The sequence below is a fragment of the Thermobia domestica genome, chromosome 13 (genome assembly GCF_964235325.1).
Source record: "Thermobia domestica chromosome 13, izTheDome1.hap1.1, whole genome shotgun sequence".
NCBI classification, from domain to species: Eukaryota; Metazoa; Arthropoda; class Insecta; order Zygentoma; family Lepismatidae; genus Thermobia; species Thermobia domestica.
In genome coordinates this window covers 35132248-35158962 of record NC_137466.1, presented here as the reverse complement: position 1 = coordinate 35158962, position 26715 = coordinate 35132248, and the positions used below count along the sequence as shown (strand labels likewise).

Below are 26715 nucleotides of genomic sequence, written 5' to 3'. Positions count from 1 at the left end.
CTGTATGACGTAGAAGCATGCTTTCACGTCAGGAGTGAGGGAACAGAGAGAGCAAAGGAGGGGTTGTAATAAATCAGCATTGGCAGTGTATGAAAGATATGGATCCAGGAGTAGAGTATCTGCCAGAGATGGAATGAGTCAGTGGATGAACAGGATAAGACCCACTGCGACCCACCACCCATCATGAACCACTCTAGGTCACACTTACTACTACCCACTCTGCTCATTACACTGTAGACAGTATCTTCTAAACATTGGTAAATTTGTCTACGTTTTACTTTCAAGGCTTCCATTTATCTTCCCTTTTGATTTCTTTATATTTACTTACTTGAGATTAAAATATTTAAGTGAAAAAAGAACTTCACGCACTTTTGGATATAGATTATTGTAATTGTGATAACAGCAATACTTGGCTTTAGAAACACAACCTGTGCATTTTTAGAGGAGCTGACTGCTGAAAAAAAATTTTTTTTTGAATCACTTGTAATATATGAATTATTATATAAAAAAAATAAATGTAACTATGTATGCGTGATCATCACGGTCAAATGGCAAAGTCAAATGAAATGACTTTTCGTATATAGTTAGATCCAATCCAAAGAGGGTGTGGGGGTCTGAATGTTTGCGAGAAATTGAGAATCTCACGAGACGTTCAATTTAGGGAGATGAAATACAATATATTAACGCTCTATTGAAAATAAACAGAACGTGTTCTAGCATTTTTTAAGCAAATTCTCTTATGGTGGTGGTGGGGCACTTTCTACATCTGAGAAATTGGTAGTGAGTTGATATGTAAAAATAATCGAAAAGATCGATATTAGTGACGAAGCCATAATTTTCGGGTTCGCTGAGATGCATAGTAACCATCAACAATTAAAAACAATTTAAATATACGTATAATTTAAAGATACAATTTGCAAAAGCAGTTTTAAGAATGAAATCCTGTTAAATTCCATGTGTTTATGAAATGATCTAACTCTAAACATTTCAGTTTAGGACTAAAAACAATGTTATCTTTATTCACAAATGTCATTATAAAGCCGTATAATTCTGAATAAGGTGTTAAATACCATTCTTTCTAGCGACGATTGAACTCAGTGTATAAATTCAATTCTTGGGCGATAGTAATGCGCTAGACTGTTGATGATTATATTACGAACACATGCTGTTGAGTTTTACCCTTGTCATTCAAATATTCTTTTGTGGCCAAATTAGTGTGGGAGACCCGGTTTCCATTCCCGATAGGAGCTCATGTAGTACGGATTCCACGTTAACCTATAGATCCACGTCTCATATAGCCTCGCTGCTGAAAGGGCACTAAAAATCAAATAAAATCGTGGCCAAGTTGTTAATGCGCGTGGTCTTGGCCGGGTTACTTCCTTAACATACACACACAAGTAGAGGTTCAAACCCCAGTTTGAGCAGTAGATCCTTTTTCATATCCTAGATGCTAAGAAAGGAGATATTAAACGCTAAAAGATCAACGTACTTGATATGTGGCACTTCCAATTTCCTGTAACAAAATATATAATCTTCCTTAATTTTATATTTATTATGAAATAATCGGAGAGAGAAACATTTTCGAAATGTAGGTCCAAATATTTTGTGATAGAGGCAGCAAAGACATTATACCTTCAAGTACCTACATTCCACTGAAGTCAATTGTTTTATGAAGACTTTGAGGGCAATGAATCTTTTTTTTTCCTTCAGAAAAATTTTTTTTTGATGTACATTATAAGATGAAATTAGGTCTTCATCATCAACATTATAGTTTAAACATAGAGAAAATTCTTCTTAAAAAAATATATTACGCATAGAAAAGAGCTGAAGAAACATAAAAAGAATAATGGATGATTGCTTGCATAGTTCATAGAGGTAGCTCATACTAGACTACAGCACTAGGCTGGTATAGCACAAGGTGTCTCAGTCTGTGACTACAAGTCCCGTCTTAAATGTGAGTGCTCTTTGCTTATCATTTCATCGTCATAATCAGTGCCATGCCATGGAAAATCAGCGCCCGGAGCCAGAGTACATGATGGCGCCCCCGTACATTTGAGTGAGATGGACAGACGGCCGCGAAGCACCACCATCGTGGCGCAAAGTGTAAGAAAATTTAAAAAAAAAAAAATAAATAAGTAAACCCTGCTTTTCCCTGATTTTGAGCGCTTTTTATTACTTTTTTCCTTCCATTTTATATAAATGCACTGCTGTTGATCTTAAATATTCCAAGTAATTTTTCCTCTCTTTTTTTCTTTTCTTTTTTCTTCCCGAATTTTGCGCCCCTTACTTCGGCGCACGGGGCCGTCGCTTCGCTCGCCCCCTCTCCCACCGGAACGGCACTGGTCACAATTTACACTAAATATGTGTGTCACTGTTAGGAGAAGACGGACACCTATAGACACAATTTTCTACTTAACAGAATGTTTTACATACAAAAAACGTAACTACATAAATAAACATACTTCCAGCAGAATACAAAAACTAACTAACTCTATGGCCTACGGAACTCAGGAAGTTCAATGCTGCATTCACAAAAGCTCTCCACTGATTTCTGTCCTTAGCAACCTGTATCCAGGTTCTACTTTCTATTTCTATTTCTGTGGGATCCATCTTAATATTGTCCTTCTATCTGCACCTAAATTTTCGTAATGGCCGTTTTCCGATTGAATTTCCAGTCAAAACTTTCAAAGGTTTGGTAAACGTTATAAATTATGTAGTTCCTTGTTATGAAGTTTCCGTCATTTCCTATTCCCGTTACTTTAGGGTCCGAATATTGGTCTCAAGATTTTTCTTCTGAAGTACTTAAAATCTGCGTTCTTCCTCAGAATAGGCAGCCACGTTTCACAATGATACAGTACAACAGACATTATTTTAAAAAAAAAGCTACAAATTATTATTATTTTCAACGAAGAACACTCTTACATCTCTTACCTTCGTTATTTATTTATTTATTTTTAATATGCTAAGAATATTGTACAATTTTCCATAGCTTTCGATTATATACAAATAGAACGCTATTCATCAGATCTAAAGCCTCAATAACGAAAGGCCGAAAACTAATAGTTGTGACATTTTTCTAGTATTTGGACATTGTTGGTTTCAAGGTTCGTGTTTGACTAGCTTGCACAGTGTCAGGGGGAGGGGGATTCTCCGTGAGGCATATCTCAGATTGTGCTCAACATGGGTTCTGGTAGGGGCGTACCCACGCGGGAAGTCCACCGGGTGTTCCAAAAACTTTGTAACTCCACGCATTTATACATTTTCTTTTTTTTTTTTTAAAAAAAAAAACTACACTTATTTAGCAGAGAAATTATTGATATAGCCTTGTAGCCCAAATATTTGATCTTACACTTCATCTGTACACTTACTTTCGTTTTAAAAACAATCTAGTTCTAACATTTCTCTAAGAATATAGGTGGCATTACTTAACAATTACTTATTGACTTTCCAGATGCAGAATAACATAATATTTTGTAGTATTGGACCCTTTCCAAGAAAAAAATTCTGGGTGCACGCTTGGTTGTCAGTATTCTTGCAGTAGTACTTTTACCGCCTGCTCCCCCGCCCCCGGCGGAAACTTTCTGAAACAATCACTGCCCTTATGAATTACTGTTATCATGCCTTACTCAAATGTCAGTTTGAGATCCACTGAAGTGAACAAAGAAATATGATGAATGAAAAGGATATGGTTATGATTTTACTCTTTGAATTATATGGATAATTTGTAATACAAGTACTAAGCACATGTTGTGTATTTACCGGAAGCAACCTGCCATCTCAAATATCTTTAACCAATTCTTTTAAACTTTCTACAAAATGATAGGCCTATACCATATAAGTAGACCACATTTTAAGTTCATTTCACTTGAATTTTGTGACAACAAAATAAGTAAATAGATAAATAAAATAGAGAAGCTCGTTTGACAATGATAATACGACCATAAAACTAATTACTCATGCGTACTTGTTTTGGATATGAGATTTGCAATTAAAAGAAATTTCGATTAAAAATTATTGTATCCTTTGGATAAGATTTTAAAAATTCAATTATAGCCCTTGTGATAAGGAAGTACAAAGTAATATACTATAAAAAAATTCTTCGCTGTGTGTCATGCTCCATGCCTAAATATGATGAACGCTCTCTTTCTTTAGCACACTTTATTATTTTGCTTTTAAAAATTCCACCCAATACTTATATAATAGAAAGTTTAAGCTAAAGTAAGGACTTTCTCTGCTTATTTAAAAACTTCATTTATTAGAATAGATACCCTGAGGCTCAATGCCGCCTTCACAAAAGCTCTCCAGCTTTGAATTCTGCCCTTAGCCAGCTGGATTCAGTTTCTGCTTTATTTTCCTATTTCTACGAGATCTATCTAAATATTGTCCTCCTATCTGCGCCTAGGTCTTCCTAATGGTCGTTTTCCGATTGGATTTCCAGTTAAAACTTTCAAACCATTCCTACTTTCTTCCATTCTGCCTACATCACTTGCCCACCCGAGCACGCTAGATTTGATTACCATAATAATGTTTGCTAAACCGTACAAATTAGGCTATTGTAGTTCCTCATTACAAAGTTTCCGCTATTCCTCATTTTCGTTCCTCTTGGGTTCGAATATTCGTTTCAAGATTTTATTATGTAATACTTTCAACCTGCGTTTTCCCCTCTGAGCAAGCGACCATGTTTCGCAACCATACAGTACAACAGGCATGATTATCGTTTTATATATTTTAAGCGTCAAATTCTTCGACAGAATCCGCGACGACAAAAGATTTGGAACTGAATAATAATAACACGAATTACTTGCTTTCAGTCGACGGTTAATTTCTTCATGTCGAACTGCGAATAATATATATTAGCTGCATTCGTAATAGGAAGTGTATAGTGGCCATCGTCATATACCTGAACCGAGAGTTCACTCTTAGCTATGAAAATATTTTGCCCTATTCTGAAAAGTAAGGCCATTGGTAAGGGGTCAGTATTTGAAAAAAAAAAAAAATCAAATTTCATAGAGTTCGTTTCAAAAGTTGTCAGCTCATTATCGGATTGGCCGAGCCTAGTTACATAAAATAACAAGAAGGATACGTGAAATAAAACTAAGATTGACAGAATACAATATAAATATATCATATTATGCTCCTATTGCCATAGTTGTATTTTTATTAAGGAGGCTGATTTACCAAACACTCTTTTATATAATTACTTTCTCTGTTTGTCCGGGGAGACACAATATCAAGAATTACTTGATGGATCACCATCTATTTTGGCCAGGGTGTAAAAGTTAGGAAACAATCTTCCTAATTGAGGTGATAATTGATCCCAATATATAGATAATCAAAAATCGGTTCCACAAGTGTGCCTACGGGAGTAAATATGGATACCATCCTTGCTTGATAGTCTACCCGCAGTGCAGTTTAGATTAGCGGTTTAGTATAATATTCAGGATGGAAAATACTAATCTGTCCATTTAATACAGTACAATGCTAAACTGAAACTAAATGACTTTTTACTTGAGAAATCTAAAGACTTAAATATTTTTGTTATCAAATATTTATCATCTTAAGATATACTTTATTTGATTTAAAGTATATTTTAAGATTATGAATATTAGATAACAAAAAATATTTAAATCTTTAAATCTGTCGAGTAAAAAATCATATAGTTTCAGTTTAGCATACTTAATTGTAAAGTATACTTTATTGAAGTAAAATACTAGTTTAAGCCTAAGTTTGAACTAAACTTCATCACGTGGTGTAGCTTACATTGTGACAGTACTACTTATTTTTATTTATGTATTTATTTTTCACTTGTCTGTCCTGAAAATAAAGTCCTTATTTTGTCCTAGGTAGCATATTATAAATTTTGGCAGCATATTATAAATTTGGTCTTTCGTCACTGGTGTAGATTATGTAACATGACCGTGAACCTGGCTCCACCCACACTGGCACTAATTTTAAAACATCCAAAAATTGTTGCCCAATTAGTGCTATAATATTTAAAAAAATGCGCTGTCACACAGACGTCAAGAAACAAAAAAGATTCTAGTGTGAGTAGGTTAACGGTAGCCCCACCCACTCAACCGATTGAAATGAAACCGATACACAAAGTTAGTGTTAAATTAGTTCTGATGACCACATAATGAGAAAACTAGTGCTATTATCAGAAGGTCAAAGTATATTCGAAGATCTTTAATGATGGCATAATCAAAGAAAACAATCGATCTCTAATTTTTTATCACGAGATAAGTAGCACTAATTTTCTCTCTATGCCGTATTGTCAGCACTAATTTAACATTAACTTTGTGTATAAGTTTAATCTCAATCGGTTGAGAGGGTGGGGCTAGCGTGAACCTAGCCCCACTTAAATTCTTTTTTGTTTGTTTGTTTGTTTGTTTGTTTGTTTTTTATGTTTGTGTAACAGCACAATGCTTTTTAACATTATAGGTTGTCACCATTACTTAGGCACTAACTTTTGGCATTTGTTTTAAAATTAGTGCTGGTGTGGATGGGGCTAGATTAACGGACATTTACGTAACATTCTATGGAGATGTTGTCACGTCTGTGGTAGGTTTGTCGTAGGTCCACCAATGTCAATGGATATCAAGTATTGTCAAATTATTAGGCAGAAAGAGTTACATAAACAGGGTTGCAATTTTCTTAAGATGGTACATACTTAAGGTAGGACTAATAAAATGTAATTCTACAGAATAATAAAGAAAGCACTTTCGGCAATAGACGAGGTTTAGAGTCATTGTTTACATTAGTGACCGATTTGTAATCTTTCGTTCATGGTAGCTAACGTCTTGTACAGTAGTGCTCTCAACGGGTCGGGTCGGGTCGGGTTGAAGACCAACCCGACCCGACCCGTGACCCGAATTGACTGACCCGACCCGATGACCCGACCCGACCCGACTGACCCGAACCGTGATCCGATCTGATTGACCTGACCCGATAACCCGACCCGAGCTGACCCGGTTGACCCGACCCGACAACCCGACCCGAATAACCCGACCCGACAACCCGACCCGAGCTGACCCGATTGACCCGACCCGACAACCCGACCCGAATAACCCGACCCGACAACCCGACTCGAGCTGACCCGATTGACCCGACCCGACAACCCGACCCGAATAGCCCGACCCGACAACCCGACCCGATCTGACCCGACTGACCCGACCCGACAACCCGACCCGAGTAGCCTGACCCGACAACCCGACCCGACTGACCCGACCCGACAACCCGACCCGAGTTGACCCGACCCGAACTGACCCGATCCGAGTCGGGTCGGGTCGGGTCACGGGTCGGGTCGGGTCAACCCGACCCGTTTGAGAGCACTATAGGTCACGACACTGGGTGAACGCCAAAATGCACTCACATTGGGAAACTAGTTTTAAAAGCATAATTTTAGAAAATAAAGCATAAATCATAATTTAAAATATATAGCACAATTCTTGGAAAATTCTCTTTAACTGAAAGTTTAACATACTGTGTTAATATTTTTTAAAGCCAATATTTACAATGCAAAATCATTGAGAACATAACAATGCAACAATGAAAAGCTTATTTTCATTTCTGTAAACTTATCGGTGAAATCCTTTGATGTGGAGAAAAGAAAAAAGTAAAAGAAGAATTTTTTCTGCCAACAATGAATAGTATGCAAGAACTCCATACTATATTGTTACAGTGACGACGCCAGCTTTAAGTTCTTAGGGGGGCAAAGGAGGGGCAGATACATTTTCGGGGGGGGGGGCTATTTGCCATACCAAAAATGACATATTTATTACTTTTGACTTATTTTACATTACATTGTGTATTTCGTTGCTGTTTTTATGTTAGATCTATATGATTATAAATTAAACTTATTTCAAATAAAATTTGTAACTAAGAAATAAGTAACGTCTGCACATGAAATATTTTTCAATGAAACTTTTGAAGCCTAAACATAAATTGAATTACTTTCGCGTAAGCTACAAGTAACACATTCGTCTATATGCTACGTCTCTCTCTCTCTCTCTCTCTCTCTCTCTATATATATATATATATATATATATATATATATATATATATATATATATATATATATATATATATATAGCCAGAGAGAGAATTTACGAGGAGCTGCTGAAAATGTCGTAGTCAAATCCAGAAGGAGTGTAGGTACTAGGTAACCGAAACCGTAGTTTAGAAAAACATATCTATGTATGTACAAATATAAATTTTCATATTAATAATGAAATTCTTATTGTTTCTCAGGCCTCTGAAGTGATTATGTGTGCCCAAACAGATAATTTCACGAACATCCAGATCCTTACTGTTATAACATTTTTGTTCCAGCAAGGAAAGTCACCGAAGTAAATTAATGAGGAAATCAGTGAAACACCACGGGACTCTCCTCCGTTATATATGGTGGTGAAGAAGTAAGTGGCTTAGTATAAACGTGGCAATTTCTCAACAAATTATTCTTTACATCCAGGATGATTAAAAGCAATGACTCTTCCTGGAATCATGGATGCAATTTGTGACATTATTCTTGAAAATTGCAGCATTTCACCCAGTGGTGGATATAGCCCGGGGCCGGAGGACCTAGGCCACCCCAGTTTTTGTATGACAAAAATAATTTAAGCAAAATATATGTCAGGAGAATAAAAGGGTAACGGCATTAAGAGAAGTCTTCTTCCAATTTGACCGTAATGCTGATCAATTTCGCTGACGAATAGTAACCATAGATGAAATATGATTGTACCACTATGATCCTGAATCGGAACAACAGTCAATGGAGTAGTAGCACTCATTTCTCCATCGCCCCAAGAAGTTCAAGACACAGAAGTAGGTTGAGAAACTGTTTGGAACATTCTTCTGGTATAAGTATGGAGTGGTAGACTACCTCCTCAATGGTCAGATATTTAATCCAGAATCTCTACATTACTTACAAAACTGAAAGAAAAATTCAAAGTTCAACGCTGCGGAAAATGAAAAGAAAGGAATTCTGTTCCTTCAGGAGAATACACCTGTCCATCAAGCCCCTGCGAACATAACTGACATTGCATAATCTAGGATTTCAATGTCTAGATCATCATTCTTATTCCGCAGATTTAGCTCCGTCTAACTATTACGTGTACTTATTTCCCAAACTTAAGTAACACTTGAAAGACGCCATTTTAGATCTGATAGGGGTAGTGCTACGAACAGTGGTGCGAGGAAATCTAGATTTTTTTAACTTTTCTGCAAAAGCTGGAACACTGTACAAGGTAGTATATTGACTCTCGGGGGAAAAGAAGAAGAAGTAAAACTTCACCAATCCACGTGCACTCCTTCTGGGTTGGGCTACGAATTTTTCAGCAGTTCCTAGTCAATATGGTAGACGTCACGTCAGTACTTTGAAACAAAATAAGTAAAGGAGCACTAGTATAAACCAATTACTAACTAAAGATCAGCACTCTGACAATACATTTTATTGGGAATCAATTTCTTCCATAATTTTATTATTATCATTTGCAGGAAGGGAAAACACAACTCTTTTTATCTCCTTCAAAAAATTAAGCCCTGGTAGTTGCAAACTAAGCTGTTATAAGCACATCCTCTGAATATTGGAAGCCGAGAATAATGTTTCAGAAAAAATAAGTTTTAAATAAAACAAAATATGAAACTGAAAACTTCAAACCTGGATAAATACAAACAAGTTACGTAACTGGTTTTACCTTTCTTTTGTTTCCAATCGAAGTTGATCCAATGAGAAGAAAAAAAGTCGACCAAATCTACTATTGTTCGCTAGGCACAATTATTAAAAATCATAAGAAAGAAGTATAACTAAAATTTACCTCAAAAGGGGCTAAATTAGAAAACAGAAATATGCGTGTATACCCAGACGCTCAAAGAAGAAAGCTTGAGGATTAATCTGCCACATAGTAAATTCATGGAAAGTAGACTACAATTTGTCAATGAGATTGGTTATGATACTGATATAAAATACTACGTGAAGAATGTTTAAAGATTGTACGAGTCTGGAGGGGCAGTCTAGGTGGCAGTCAGGGGGGCAGAAGTAGCTACTAGGGGGGCGCTCTCCCCCTTCTCCCCTCTGGCGTCGTCACTGTATTGTTATGTTTACTTTTTGAACTTAAGCACTTTCTGTACTTTTTGGTGGCATCTTTTACTTTCCCTTTCTGTATATATGTACCTGTAAGGCGCACACAAATGATAGAAAAAATTTATTCGAGCAAAGCACATCTCTTTACAATGAATTAAGTAGAAAGTTCATTAAATATGAGAGAAACTAGTTGCAAAAAAATATCAATAAATAGATTAAGATATTTAGAATATTTAATGTATAATAAATATACATTATACACGATTAATGTAAAATAATCATTGAAATTAACAATAAAGCATAATTTAAAAAAAAGCATAATTAAACAAGAAATAAAGCATAATGTGGGTTGCTCTAACAATTAAGTTGTATGAAGACGAGAAGAAAACGAAAGCTGATTCCTTAACGAATTTCGTTGATCTTCTTTGTGTCTACAAAAACGCATTCCTAGAAACCTACAAGCTAGGTATCATCTCTGTGATTATATCAGTTTCTAGTGGTACATGTGAAAGGTCATTCTCTTCTTTGAAAAGATTAAAGACTTGTATACGCAATTCAATGACTCATGATAGGTTGAAAAACTTAGTGTTACTTTATTTTGAGAAGAAAATTGATAAATCGTTAGATCTTTAACAAGTTGTGGATATGTTTGCTGCTGCCCACACGAATAGAAAGATCCTCTTCAAGTAGAGGCATGAACCTATAAGTTATTTTCTTTACCTGTAAAAGTGTATTTGCTTCCACTTAAGTCAACCAGCTACACATATTTTAAACGCCATGATTAAATAACTATTTACTTATATTAGAAATCAATTGCATTAATGAATCCTAGTTGTTTGAGGTACTAAATTCTTATATTTTCACTGTTTTCCAAAGAGTAAAATCATGAAAATAAAGATGGAAACATTCACCTTGAATACACACACACACACACACACACACACACACACATATATATATATATATATATATATATATATATATATATATATATATATATATTGGAGATGTCCCCCTCAAAATCCTCTTGGGCCCTTCATTCCCCCCCCCTGAAAAAACTCTAGCTACGCTACTGGACACCATGCACCAGAGATGAATTCTCTACCACTGAGCCACCGCGGCCCTGCTTGGGCTTGGTCGTCCATATCCAATATCTCTTTTGGCGTTGCTTAAACAACTTCTAGTTTTCTTCTAAATCCAGACTCCATATTGGCGTAGATATTAATATTACAGTCGATTGGTAAAATCAATCTTCCACATTTAAAAATTAAAGTACACACAAGTAGAAAAATAAGCATTTATCATAAAAACACTAGCTGCAAGTGTTCAAAATAGATTTATGGTTTCTATAAAATCAATTGAAAATTGCTATTTTTAATTAGGCAGCTAGTGAAAAACAGCAGCTTTCGACTCCAGCCGAGTTTAAACTCAACCTAAACTCAGTTGACCAAAGTGAACTGACCCGACTAACCCGACCCGACAACCCGACCCGATAACCCGACCCGACAACCCGACCCGATAACCCGACCCGATAACCCGACCCGACAACCCGACCCGATAACCCGACCCGACTGACCCGACCCGAATAACCCGACCCGACAACCCGACCCGAGCTGACCCGATTGACCCGACCCGAATAACCCGACCCGACAACCCGACCCGAGCTGACCCGATTGACCCGACCCGACAACCTGACCCGAATAACCCGACCCGACAACCCGACCCGAGCTGACCCGACTGACCCGACCCGATAACCCGACCCGAGTAGCCTGACCCGGCAACCCGACCCGAGCTGACCCGACTGACCCGACCCGATAACCCGACCCGAGTTGACCTGACCCGACCCGACCCGTAACCCGACCCGATCTGACCCGACCCGACTCGGGTCGGGTCGGGTCACGGGTCGGGTCGGGTCAACCCGACCCGTTTGAGAGCACTATTGTACAGTACGCTGCTTAGTTCACTGAATGATTTTTATATAAGAATTAAACATATATTAGCGTCTCCTTTAAACTTACTTCGAAGATCTCTTGCCCACAATAAAGAGAAATATTGTTCACCTTTATCCCTTCCCGATAACAGATGCCTTGTAAACCTACTACTCGTAACGAATTTTCCTCCACCTGTTGCAGAAACACTCCTTTTGAAGAAATTTAATGCGAAAATAGCACTCTCCAAAGCAACTACAACTCCCAGTAGAAAGGAAAGGGAAAAGAGTCAACCTCCATAAAATTAATAAAAATTAACAATCCTTTATTTTAACAATTACTACAATGTGCTAATGACTCGCAGATATGATTTCTAACCTAACGCCTGTGGTAAAGAGTTAACGCATCAGTTGAAAAGTCAAGCATGCAACCAAGACAAGAAGGGCATTGTATGCTGTGTCTCCACTATCGAGTTTGTGTATCTACTCGCTGCGAGGGAAAAAGGTTACCTTTACGGAAAAGAGGAAAAGTGAATATGAAAAAAAAAAAAACCTATCACATTATTTTAGTATGGTTATATAGGGTGAGCCAAAAAAATGCAAAATTTTTTTTCAAGTCATAATACCGCAGAAAAGTTGCGAATTGGGGAGACTAAAAAGGAGTTTAAGAAGAAATAAAAATCGGTTTATATCTTCTAGGCAAGCATGTACTCTAAAGTTTGGCAAAATTCGGAAAAATGCACATTTTTACGATAATTTTTAACATTTTAAAATTAGCCTTATCCCAAAAGTAATAGCTCAAATTCTTATGTATTTGAACCACAAAAGATAGTGTTTAATTATTATTTAAATTTGTTAATATCTTCCGATCACGCATTGCCTTCAAAGTTAATGAAATTTACAAATAAAAATAGATCATAGTTATAGAAGGGGAAAGTATTCATAAACAGATCTTTTAATGACAAAACTGAATTCTGTCAATAAAAACCTTTGATTATGAATATTACTAATGGTCTAAAATATTTTTAAAACATTTAAATTTGTATTCAATAAAGAAAATAAAACAAAAAGACTCGTAAGTTGTTAGTACTTTTTTCGTTGAGCCTTGATCTATCTTCATTTGTAAATTTTGTTTCAAAATTTCATTAACTTTGAAGCCAATGCGTAATCGGAAGATACTAATGAATTTAAATAATATTTAAACACTATCTTTTGTGGTTCAAATACATAAGAATTTGAACTATTACATTCGGAAAGAGGCTAATTTAAAAATGTTAAAAAAAATCGTCAAAATGTGCATTTTCCATATTTCGGCAAACTCCAGAGTACATGCTTGCCTGGAAGATATAAACCGATTTTATTTCTGTTTCTTAACTCCTTTTTAGTTTCCCCAATTCGCAACTTTTCTGCGGTATTATGACTTGAAAAATTATTTTGCATTTTTTCCGGCCACCCTAATGGCTAACGGGACGGAAGTAAATGTTCGTTATTGTTTCTGAGAGGCAATAGAAAATGTAATTTTGCTACTGCAATGTAAGGATATCTTTCTGTATATGAGTGCACTGGTGGGTAGTGCCACAGCAGGGTTGCCAAGAGGTGGCTTCAGAAAATAGCTAAACGATACATAAAATAAAGGGGAAAAAACTGAACTTGATTATAGTCAAATTAAGAGCTAACAGAAATTAACAATAAAGTAAGCAAAACATTTCCTTTTTTTATTGTGCTAGCTTTGTAATATACTAGAATGTTCTTCCTGATATTCTAAAACCAATCACTTTCGTCACTCACACTTAAAATTTTTACAATACGTTTTGCTCCCACGTGGACTAGAAGTATTAAAAATCTCTTGAATTGTTTCCTTGGCTTCCAGTTGTTGTGGCAATGCTGGAAGTATTTTAGTACCATTAGCAGAACACTAAAAGTATACAAGTGAACTTTGTGGTGGACAAACAGGGTGTGCATAGGTTTCCTCGAGGTTCTCCCGTTTCCTCCCACTTTTTTCATTTCACCATTTTATTCATTTCTCATCATCATCGTCTCCTTCAGCCTAGCCGGCATAATCGTGGGACGTAAAACTCAAAGATTTCATTTCGTTCACTAAAAATACACAGCTCAAGCAGAAATACACTCGAAACAAATTTTAAAAAACTACACTTAGAAACTAACCATAAGAAGGCAAACGCGACTTGCCGTGAGACTGTGACGCATCGGCCAGAGTGATACAAGTAAAGTACTTGTGGTGTAGTAATATAGGTGTTGCATAAATAGCGAGCTACAGTTCGTTTCAATTCATATTTTGCTAATAGAAATTTTTGATTGTAAAAGTAGTAGATACCTAACCAACTGTGTTACCGTAGCTCTCAAATAGATCTTTTCTTACACGAGTATTCTCACATGAGTGATTTAGAAACAATAAAAGTTCTTTACCACATCTCAACGTTATCAATATGCAAGCATTGTTCTATTAACGGACTGAAAAAAAAAATAAATGAAATGATATCTTTAACATACTATGCTTATTATGTTTGGTCTAGTGGTTCGAGCGTTGGACTCACGTCCACGTGGTCCGGGGTTCGATTTCCAGCCGGTGCTTTCTAATTTTCGTCGTGAGGCGAACTGGGGAGTCACCTAAAACTAAGATGTGACGACCACTAGGCCTAGAAAATTCCTGATACTCCGGATAGTGATAGGGCGACGCAGCACGCTAACCACGTACTCATCGCTAAGTTGGACGTAGTTCAGCCGGTCGCTGACAGATGGCGTTGGAGTGACTCAAGCCCTCAAGATGGGCTGTTACGCCATGTTTTTTTATGACATTTATCCTGTAGAAGATGAGCAATTTAATGGAAGTGAATGATTTTTTTTTTTTAACTTAAGGCCTTCACATTCCCCTGCCGTTGCCAATTACTTTTGGACTTACTATAGGGCAGTCGCAACTTTGCCTCTGCCTTTATTCTCTCTCTTTTACTTTTATTTCGTTTATCTCTATCTTCTGTCCGGCTATTAATTCTCAGCAGGTTTTGGTGAGGCTTATTTTTCTAGCATGGCATCTAATACTTTAAATCATGCCCTTTTATGCATCTTTTCTTTTTTTTATTATATTTTCATTATTATTATTATTTTTACAAAATGAATTATTTATGAAAAATGTCGGAATGTGAAAGGAAACAGGAAAACTATAGGAAAACCCACAGACACGATGTTGTCCACCACAAGTTCACTTGGCCTGGTATCGAATCAGTGGACCCTCACACTAGAGGTGAGCGTTGTTGGTAGGTGCCTGACCCCTCCGGGTCTGATTGTGCTACGCCACTGCCATCTTTGCTCATAAGATGCAATTACTTGAAAATCATAAAAATCTTGTAACTTGCTACTTCCAAAGACCTGTGAAGAGGATACATGTTCCGTATTGTAGTGAAGAAAGAAGATAACATCATACTCTGATTGTCGAACAGAAGACTAATGATTGTTGTACAGCAACAATTCATGTCGTCCTCTTGTTTTTTGCTCTTTTGTACTTTTCTGACAAGGAAAGATCGCTTTCCCTTCTCTCGTCACAGAAGGACAAACGAGGAAGTTTAGTGTCGGTGATTATTTCTTGTTTATCCTCTCTACTAAATGAGTTTAACAATTCTACAGAAGCCTAGTTTTCATTTTTCTGTTATATTGCTTAGCCAAGCCAATGTGTTCATCCTGGAAGGTATTCCATGTATCCCGGTAGACCCAAAGCAGAAAGCGTTGCAACAACTATTTGAGGAAGTTTACCACACTTACTACTCTTGTTTCTAACTCTAACACTTACTACTCTTGTTTGTAACTAACAGAAGTGTCTGCTCTTCGCATGGGAAGAATAAAATTTAACGAATATAAAACCGAAAGTTTGAATATTGTAAAAAAATTGCTTCCGTTCCGAGGTATTTTCCAAACCTATACAACTATGTATTCTCTTATTCTTAACTGGGAGTTTACATTCCGCATTTCACACTTCTTAAATGAATTCTCACACTTGACATTTTCTGAATAAGAATTCGAGATCACAGAAAATCTCCCCGTTTCCTCCTTATGCGCGGAATTAAAAAATATTGAAGCACGTACTCATTTATTTATGAGTTTTTATAAATAGTTTCATTCCCTTAGCTTCAGGGATTCCTGAGATACCCTATTCTTGCCACCACCACCCCTCAGGAAAAATAAAAATAAAATAACTAACCATAACTCTACGGACTATGGAACCTGAAGGTTCACTCACTGCCGCGATCACCAAAGCTTTCCACTGACTTCTAACCTTAGTGAACTGGATCCAGTTTCTACTTTGTATCCCTATTTCTGCGAGGTCCATCATAATATTGTCCTCCCATCTGCGCTAGGTCTTCCTAGTGGACGTTTTTCGATTGAATATCCAGTTAAAACTTCGAAAGCATTCCCACTTTCTTCCATTCTGGCCACATGACCTGCCCACCTGAGCCTCCTAGACTTCATAACCCAACCGTATAAATTATGCAGTTCCTCGACAGAATTCGCGACGACAAAAGATTTTGAAGTGAATAATGTCACGAATTTCCTGCGTCTCATTTAATTTCTTCGTGGATATGATTTTGTTCTGTTATCCATTCCAAACCCTATTAGCCATTCGTAGATTCAAGATATTTGAAAGTATCCACTTTGTCGAAAGTATTATTTGAGATTTTGTTGCATCCATAATTTACAGTATTACGATCCCGGTGAACTTCCATGTATTTAGTTTTCTATGCATTTTCTTCTAAACGAATGTCGCTAAAGAAAAACAATAAAGAAAATTCTCTTTAACCCTCGTATGGTATGTATTTGAATAATTCCTTAGCCCTTGCTTTCGTTACAAGGAGAATTTTCTATCTAAATTTCACGTTTTTAGCTATGAGTTGATAAGAGTGTCGCTTTTTTTTTTTTTTTTTGATCAAAAAATCCAATATATTTCAGGCAAAAATTTTCTTGTACGCCTCATATGTGGAGAACTACATACAGTATATCCAAACTCAAACTGTCACTTAACTCAAAATGATGTGCTTAGTATGTTAAAAAAGAAGAAGCGAAAACTCCATTTAGGAATGACTCAAAAATTTTGTGGCCCCTGATACAAAAAGTAATTATTAGCCAAGGTCGCAATCTTTTGATGCTTCTTTTTTGAGATCATGTTTCTCTTTTTAACAGTACAAGTAAATTATTGAAGCGATCGTAGAAGTTTTTAAAATTTGACTAAACAGGCATCGTGCGTCCATCTTTTTTACGAGAACATTTGTATAATTTGTTCGGTTTTCATGAACTTGGTATGTGCTTTTCTCCAACCTTAAGAAATAAAGCTGTTGGTGTTGAAATTCATCAAGAATGAATGGGTAACAAGGGTTAAAACATTTTGCAGGTTTACATATATACCTAATGTGATAACTAAACAATTATTTTCCAGTGTATATCCTGAGTAAAAATAATTCGATTTCGTCAAAACAGTACATTTGGGCCTTGATAACTCGAATTCCTTGATAACTCGAATTTTTTCACATTCCCTTGAAATCTCCATAACACTCAATGTTAAAACAACTCTGTAAGTCGAATGTTTAAAATGTACAACCTCGATAAGTCGAATTTCAAGGGTTTCATAATCATATTTGAAACCAAAGGTAACTCGAACTTCCGTATCTCCAAACCTGTACAAATCGAAGTTCACCTTCATAAGTCGAATTTCTCTTCATGTGACTTTGATAACTCTAAGCTATAGCTCTATGCTTTTACGAAATCATCGTTGTTGCTAGTCCTGTCATTGTTGCTAATATATATTGTATTCTAATTGTATTTTACTCATGTTTAATATTTTATTTTTACTTTTCATCTTATTTAATTTAAGGAACTTTCATAACTTCCAGTTACAGAGGTTGTATATTGTAAATTCTTATAAGGAACGCTGAACGTCGGTATCTCGACTTTTTGTTGTGAACACCTTGATAAATCGAACCTGATTACTCGAAGTCGAATTTTTATCTATGCCTTTCAGCGTCGAGTTATCGAAGTCCCTCTGTATATATATTTTAGTTTAAGACTTCTCATTACTTGCGATTTAATTTGGTCAAAGATAAGCGGGTAAAAAGTGGTAAATTCCCTCCCTCCAAACTTCGAAGTTCTCATATTAAAATAATTAGTCATTCCCTCTAAGCCTTCGTCTCGTCAGTAAAATGCCTGCATGCTAGAGACATTTCCTGACGTCAGGTAGAAGCCAGTGCAGCTAGCGGCATCTATTAGCCTGACTGTGAACTATTAGGAATTAGTGTGACTGACAGACTGGGGTGGCTTGCTTATATAATAAGAATATGATTGTTTTCTACGATAAATTTACTCGATTTTGATGCAATATGCCGTATTATCTACTTTGACACTTCCCATCATCTCCATTGCTTGGAGTTAAAATTACTAAATAGTAAAAGACTGATTTACTATCTTCCCAATTTTTAAAAATCTTCAATGGTTACTTTTTCATGTATATTCTTTGAGATTTCCTACAATCACCGCTGTCTCAGATTGAAGTCAATTAAGAAGAACATAATTTATTCCCTTCGTTGTGATTTTAAAATATCTTTCCTAAAACAAAACAAAAATTAAAAGTCAGATTTTTGTACAATAGGTAAATATTTTTTTGATGTATCCCAATCAGTCGTTTTGGTTGCCTAGAAGTATATTATCGAATACTTAGGAGTTATACATTTATATAACCGATTGCCTAAATGCAAGGTGGTAGGCAAGGAAAATACAACTCGAGAAACAAATATATCATTTCTCTTTTGGTATAAAATCTTGCTTACGTCTTGTTCTCCGCTCGGGAAACGTTTTATCCGGACGCGTATGTGTGCATAACAATAATCGAAAACGGCCAATATTAGTGGAATTCGTAGTGACACTCCTGATGACGTTTGAATCCAAGTTAATCCCCCATTAGTACTCCTGAGGGAACGGGAAAATGATAGCATGTAAAAATAATCGAAAACAATCGATATTGATGTCGAATTCGTAGTTTTCGAGGTCGGTGAGACAAATAGTGATACTCCTGATGACGTTTAAATCCAAGTTAAACCCCCCATTAGTACTCCTGAGGGAAAGGGGAAATGATGGCATATAAAAATAATTGAAATCAACCGATATTAGTATCGAATGCATAGATTTCGGGGTCCCTAAAGTGATAAGCGACAGTTCCAATGCTCTTTAAGTCCAGGCTCAACCCACAGTGGGGGTTAGACCCCCTAGCGCTCCTAGGGGTGTAGGACTAGGAAGTAACGAAAGTATAAAAATAATTTTAAAATGCCTAACAACTTATATCATTATGTAAGCCATAGTTATTGGAGTCTCTAAGATGAATAGTGACACTCTCTATACCATTTAAGCCCACGTTTATCCTCCCATTAGCAACCCTAGGCTGATTAGTATGGAATGACAAAAATAATCGAGAATGATCGATATTATTTTCGAATCCAGTGTTTCTGGTGTCCCTGAGACTAATAGTCGCACTCCCGTTAGCGTTGAAGTCTAAGTTTAGTCCCATCGGCTAGTTGGTGAAAAGATATATATTGAGAGAATGAGAATTGGTGTTGGTGAGAATTTCACAATTACTCGTTGCTCTTCAACCGAAAATTCCACGTCCCTGGGCAGTATGAGAAACACATCTTACTCATTCAGGCACTGTGACTCAACTGGTGCCATCTCATAAACAAAACCTGCACTGCTTAGAGACGAATGCTGGAGGTCTCTGAAATTGCAATAGCGTTCTAAAGTTCATATTTTGTGTCATTTCAGAAAAACAAGAAATATGCATATAGTTGGACATATATGTATGAATGTATATTCCAGCGTAACTCAGGAACGTCTGGAACAATTTCAATCAAACTTGTAGGCACACGACTTTCAATTTGGAAAAAAATACTTTAGGAATAAAACACTCCAAGGGATGGAAGTCGGAAGCAGTGACATGTAAAAATAATACAGAAAGATTGATGTTAGTGTGCAATCCATAGTTTTCGGAGTTGCTGAATTCAGTAGTGACGCTCCCAAAACTGTTTAACTTCAAGTTCAACCCCATCGGCAGAAGGAGGGAGGGAGAAGAGGTGAAAAATAAAATGTCAAAAATGATTGACAGTGTCGAATTCATAGTTTTCGGTGTTGGGAAAACAGCTGACCTGTTTGAAATGACTTTTGGAAGGTATTTAGTACCCACCTAAAGCTGTTTTTTAAAAAGACGTATTCTGTGGAGGGAAGATGTTTTAAAATGTATGCTAAAAGTAAAGTATCTTCTGCGTTTTCATTATCATACTTTCATTGAAATAAGTATCCAAAGGGGGAAAGAGACTCAAATGTTTTCGATAAGCCTATTCTCCCCATGCGAACAACGGGCATTTTTTTAGCTTGTTTAAAATAATAACTGTTTATTTTCAAAAACCACCTTTAGTGCTCAATCTCAGTTGAAGTGTATAGAACCAAAAAAGCTGTTGCTTCGATCGCAATATCGCTCTTTATCAGACAATACATTATCCCGTTCATATCCACTTTCCCAATCATTATCTATAACGCACACCTACAACCTATCTCTCATCATTTACGATGGCAAAGGTGTACTTCGTAGATACTAGTAGATACGGAGATACTAGTATCCTCTGTCATCATCTTTTTCTCTCAGGGGAAGTATATTTTTACTTGCGAAAGACCATTGTACACATGTTCTCTTTCTGCTGTCAGGAAACTAGGGAAAATATAGTGGTTGTTTCTCGCTGCCTTCCACTCCGCAATATCTCAGCCGTTAAAGTCACTCTGACCACGCCTGGGACTAAATGTCCGAGTTGCCGTACCAATCACTATGATTTCCGCCAAACTGCTGCCTTCTCCCAGAACACTCTTCGTCTGGTTACTCCGTTTAGACCAATTCGGCACGTCTGATAGTGAACTACCACCGACTTAGCTCTAAATTTCGACCCCACTCAACATTCATTCATTCATTCATTCATTTATTTGCCTGTTTCATTAGCTTACAAAGCATGAGAAATTCTCATGTAAGCATTACAGTTGTCAGAAAGAAGAAAAAAAACATACAATATTGTCAAGTACCAGAGGTATACATCATGCATCTTTCTAAAATATAAAACCACATAAATAGGATACACTAAGTATAAAAACATGACAATTTACATCTAATTAGGTAACTGTTTGTACCACACCAGGCATGTACTCACGGGTAAGTATCTGTTACCAACTCTTCAGTTAATGAGTCATTTAAATATTCTTTAATTATATAATAGCACTTTTCAGTGAGTAAATTATATAAAGTCTTACCAAGAATGGAAACATTGATCATATTTTTCAAGTACAGAGGAAGTTTATTATACAATCTGACACAATTCATGTACACGGTTTTGCTTATATTAGCATATTTTTGATGCATCACAAATATGTCACTACCTTGTCTTGTATTATGGCTATGAACATTTTTGTTAAAGATAAAAATATGCTTGTTTTTCACAGTAAAAAGAATAGATTTATTGATGTATAAGCTGGGGAGTGTTAAAATTTTTGCTTCTCTGAAAACCTTTTTACATGTCGATTTTGTGGGTAACCCAAAAATTATTCTAATCGCTTTCTTTTGCAATCGGAAAGTGCTTAAACTATTTTCAGTAGATCCCCAGTGTATTATGCCGAAGTTAATTAATGAATTAAACTTGGCGTAGTAAAAGCTAAGAAGTGCTTCCCTCGATACAGTACCTTGAAGTTTGTATAAGGCAAAACACACGCTACTTAGTTTCTTGTTTAAAGTGGAGATATGAGCAGACCATGAAAGATCATCACTGATGATTACACCTAAAAACTTTGTTATGCAAGAATATTGGAGTAAGTTAGAAGATATTTTTATTCTAGGTGATATACGCAGTTTTCCTGGAAAATGAAAATGTAAGAGAATCGACTTATCATGATTTACAATGAAAGGGAAACAAAACACATAAGTGTCTTCGTAAAGGAGGTGTTTATTGGAGAAGAATTAGCTGGGTCGAGCGGAAAACGAATGAGAGGGTCTTAGAAATGGTGGGAGAGAAAAGAACAAATTTAGACAATATTAAGAAGAGGAAGAAAAACTGGTTAGGACCTTGGGTAAAAAAAAAACTGTCTCATGGGAGACGTGCTAAAGGATATGGCGGTACGAAAGAGAGAGAGCGGGCGAAGGAAACTACAATTAATAATGGGCGATATGAAAACTGAAAAATCCTACGTGAAGACGAAGAGGTTAGCGGAAGACCGTGGATAGTGGTAGCTTCTCAGCTGCGGCAAGTGATCTACCAGTAACGACAGAATATGATGATGATCTCTCCCACGGGAAGTCCACTCGGTCCAAACTCCCCCAAAACTCTCAAACTCAACATAGATTTGTATACTTTCTCAATATAACAATACTTGTTTAATTGGGAAATGATTGACGTAGCATAAAAATTTGATCTTAGACTTCATCTGTACTCTTTCTCTTACAAAAACATTCTAGTCCTATCATTTTTTCTAAAATATAGGTGGAAGTATTTTAGAATTACTTATCGTCTTTTCGGGTGCAGAACAATACACGTTCAACACTGTATAGATGCAGTAGCTTGTAATATTGGACCCATCAAAAAGCTTGGACCCCTGCCAACAAACATTTATGGGTGCGCGCCTGGCCCTCTATATCACCCTCCAAGTCTCAACCTGCTAATTACGATCAATAACATCTTCTAGCCCCTTCTTCATTTGTGATAATTTGCGATGAAGAAAATGCAATGACTTTTGACCATCTTCAAGGTCGTCACTGCATCTTTCCTATACATTCTACTTTGATATGAGTCATGAAGTGCAAATAGGATGTGAAATCATTACAATCCCCTCTCCATCCGGAGCAAGAATGATTCCAGCAGGTGATGGAACTCATATTTGGTCAACTGAACGAACACAACTGCACCAATTATTACCTTACCACTTGTGATTAGAGTTAAGGCTATGTTAGCGATCTGTGATAGCGACAAACAACTTAAATAAATGTGTTTCCAGTGCAATGGCCAAGAAAATATCTTCTTTTCTTTTCGTTTTAAACTTATTGCATCCGGGCATTAAAATAGACTAAAATACTCCTCCTCATCCGCTGCTCTCTGGAGACAGCTTCATATGCCTTTGTCTCGGGCAGATGATCAATCAGTGCATTTGTAGCTGCAGTTCATGTCTCTTCTTCACGCCCAGTGGCGGACCATTAAATCTTCAACTAAAGAGAAGAAGAAGCAAGCATCTGAAACCTCCTCTTGTCACTAATGTTCATGTAGAGGAAAACGACATTTTTCTTTCTTTCTTTCTTTTTTTAAGTAGTTGACATACTATTGAAGAAAGCTTTACAAAACATACTCAGGTATATTCTAATCTTTCATTCAAATTATTGTTAAGAAAAAAGGTGTTTTGTGGATATATGAAGAAAGCAGCAAGTTTAATATATTAAGAGTAGGGTCATTCTATATAAGTGTAACACTGACACAAAATACTTGCTAAGTAGTTAAATATTCTTATACAATATGTTGTAGTACAGTAGGTGTACAAGAATGACACAGTAAAATATCATGAGCTTAAAGTATGGAGATAACAAACAAGCAGATATTAAAAATTATAATGTCATCGGTTGGAGAACTTTTGATCAAATATTATCATGATAGGAGAGAATACCCTAAACCTTGTAGCTCTCGTCCAGGAAGAAATTTGATGCATTAAATATTAAAGCAATCAAGCATGTAGCTAGAATAGTAAAACAAGGGTCGAGATAATTTTGGAGGGGAATAACTTAAGTTCACATTATATTCATAGTTTGCTAGTGCGCTTTATTTGTGAAATACAATTTTCCTTAATGAGCCACGTAGGAAAATAAGCATTTCACATGCATTGAAGTATTAACACGGATATAATGTGATTTTATTAAAAGCTTCTGAAAATTGGTAAGAAAAAAATGAATACGTAATGCTAAAAGGTTGAATATAAAGTATCCCAATCTGCAGAAAACAAAAACAACTGGAACTTTCATTAAGAGAAAAAATATCGGAGCAGTCAGATTAGGACAATAAATGAAGTGCTGTTTTCGACAGAACACTTGAATTTCTAAAAAGAAAGAAAGAAAAAAAGAATAAATCTTTCCTAACTTCAGTGATGCAGGGAATAATTGTCAAGTCAATAATTACAGAAGCCCCCACACTTATTAGTACAGTAAGATCAAATTAAAATTGAAATGCCTTCTCTCAGACCGAATCGGAAATACTAAAATTTTAGATTGGGTTATTTGTTCGACCCCTCAATCAAATAGTTTTTTTTTCTATTGTGTTTGCAATAAAAAAAACTATGAGAATCTCTTGACACCTTACTTTTAAGGAGTTCGCTTCACCAAAAATCCTTTACATATTTACTTTGTCTTTTTGTGTGTGTCCGGTAGACAGAATATCTGAATAACTACTTGATGAATGACCATGAATTTTGGCCAGACTGTAAAAGATCAAACGTTAGAATTCGAGTTTGTTGATGAAGATAATCCATCCAGGTATGTAAGTGATACGCATACAAATAAACCATTTCCGGTTTTAACGTTGATCACTATAGAGCAAAAATGGTATTACAAATAGCGACAAGTGGTTTCCTGCAATTAACAGTCCCAAGAATACCTAGTACATTTCATCTCCATCTTTAACTTCCTACTAAAACCGATAAGAGGTAAGGAACGAAAAAAAAAAAAAAACGATAAGTGTTTGCACTTTAATAGGCTAATGAATAAATGTAGAAAGTTCTTAATTTGGAAAAAAACTAACGTTATCTGAAGAATAACTTTCAAATTTTCAAGGTATATTATTCTATGTCGGTGTTAATATTGCTTGTCCAATGTGAATATCATTACGAGAACATATATTTAGATTTTGCTTTAAAATTCATTTTTTCATGTTTTCGGCAGCCTATAACTCCGAAAGGAAGCATTTGTGCAACCAGGTTGGTCTATACTTTTCGACTTATCTTGGTGTCAGGAATCACCTGCCAAACGTTGTCGGTGTTGTTTTGAAACACCCTGTATATTGTCACTCTATAGGTTGTCTAGATTTTAGGTGGTTTAGAATATGGTCATATAGAGTTTATTTCTTTATTTATTGTAGAATCCGTAATATCGTCAAAAAACGAATATTAGACATTAAAGTAGCCCAGGAAATGGACCTTCATTTTTATGGCAAATCGTACAACTTCCTAATTTATATTGTAGCCAAATGTTACACGAATCAAGCTCATTCTTTCATTTCTTTTAAAAGCTATAAACCAAATACTACTTTTAGAATTTCAATGAAAAACTAGACGAAGTAGCAAAATAATATTGCTGCATCAACACTATGAAATCATACGTCATTTAAGAATTAGTTACAGAGCTTCAAACAGCAGAGGGCAGAAAAGAGAATGCTGTTAAAGTTACCGGTTTTCGTTAGTTATTTAATTTTCGAAAAGTAAGCATTTCCAAAGACCATTAAGGCGTTTCATTTTCATTGTATTATGAAATGTCAAGGTGAACATTGTTTCTTTATCGCCAATTCTACAGTCTCAAGTAATACCTATAGTTTTTTATTCATAATGCGTTGGTATATTAATCAGAAGCAAAGAAGAACCAGAAGGAAAACGTCGTATTTTCAAAAGAATAATTACCACAACTAATATGTTATTAAAAAAAAAAAAAGTATCCCTTTTCTCTCATAGGAAAGACTGTAGTATGCTGTCTTTGTCGTAAAAATACTTCACTTTGTTAGTATATTATGGTCATAGATTCATTGGATTTTGCGGCGCAATTTTTGGTTTGCATCGCAATTCTGTAATTGCGTTTAGCAAATTATGATGCGATACTGTTTAAAAAACGCTTATATCGGGTGTTGCAAAATAAGTGTTACAACTCTTGGGAGGTGACTCCTGACACTCAGACAAGAAAAAAGTTCTCTTGAACTTTCGGCTATCGGACATAGTTTCAGATCTACAAGGTGCCGAAAGCGTGGGAAAATGACTTTCGGACGCCAATAGTTCGGAAACTATCCAACATAAAGAGGGCGGGTAAAAAATTCACTGAAGAAGTCATACCTGCTCTATTGAATTTTGCATGTTTCACAATCCTACCATGCACGCGCAAGGGATTCCTCAAAAAAACGTAGGGAGTCCCGGATAATCTGCCAAGTGAAACTTGGTCTAAATGGATATGAATTGATAGGCTTTCTACCAGGTAACAATAATTCGTTTGTATTAAGTCGATATCTGGAACAAATACAAAATGGCGGACACCTTCTTGCCCGTTGTGTGTGGTTGCATAATCGCCAGATACGGATGCCGGCCAACATTGACGTTTTGAGTATTAAGTGTAGCGAATTTGTACTCAAATACTCTAGAAAGACATCTGGAGTGTTGGTAGAGCATAACAGATGAAGCAGGGTGATTCACATGTGTGGAAACACTTAACGAAAAATGCCCAGAAATGCACTCATACTAAGTAAACGTGAGTTCAAATCGTCGGAAATGTAAGGATTAGCGTCAAGAACATGAAAGACATTGCCAATACACCAATAATATTCCCTCAAACCGATGCTATATGATGTGCACGGTTGCATACCAATAAGGATGCAACAACTAAAGCCAAGTTGAAATTGTACAA

At 36.1% G+C, this 26715-nt stretch overlaps 1 protein-coding gene across 2 annotated transcripts in view; it reads right to left on the bottom strand.

The window, feature by feature from the left end:
- The window catches only part of LOC145668092 (angiotensin-converting enzyme-like), a 326884-nt gene that overhangs the window by 151759 nt on the left and 148410 nt on the right, over positions 1–26715 (bottom strand). The window lies entirely within an intron of this gene.